Source organism: Anolis sagrei, chromosome 5 (assembly GCF_037176765.1).
Source record: "Anolis sagrei isolate rAnoSag1 chromosome 5, rAnoSag1.mat, whole genome shotgun sequence".
NCBI lineage: Eukaryota > Metazoa > Chordata > Lepidosauria > Squamata > Dactyloidae > Anolis > Anolis sagrei.
The window spans coordinates 168,968,822-168,969,285 of record NC_090025.1 but is presented as its reverse complement, the minus strand read 5'-3'; positions in this window follow the sequence as shown (position 1 = coordinate 168,969,285).

The following is a 464-nucleotide window of genomic DNA, read 5'->3' as shown; positions in this document are numbered from 1 at the left end:
TCCTCCTCTTGTTCCTCGCCCGCTCGCGCGTGCGCACACCACCGCCGCAGCTCTTCCCGCCACTTCCCTCCTTCCCCCCTCTCCGCGAGCGCTATCATCGCCGCTGTTCTCTCTACTGTCCCTCCTCCCTCCGCCGCCCAAGCTGTTTCACTTCCCAGAAAGTTTTTTTAAAACTTTTCGCAAAGGTGTTTTAACAACGCAGTTCTTAATCTTGTAAAAAATATTATTATTATTATTATTATTATTATTATTATTATCTATATATATATAAATGCTCTGTGCATAATGAGTTCCTTAAAAACAAAAGAACCAATGAACGAAATTACTCCAAATTTGGCAACAAAACATCTCACTACACAAGGAGTGACCATCACTCAAAAAATTGTGATTTTGTCATTTGGGAGTTGTAGTTGTTGGGATGTCAAAGAGCATTCTGAACTCCACCAATGATGGAATCAAACCAA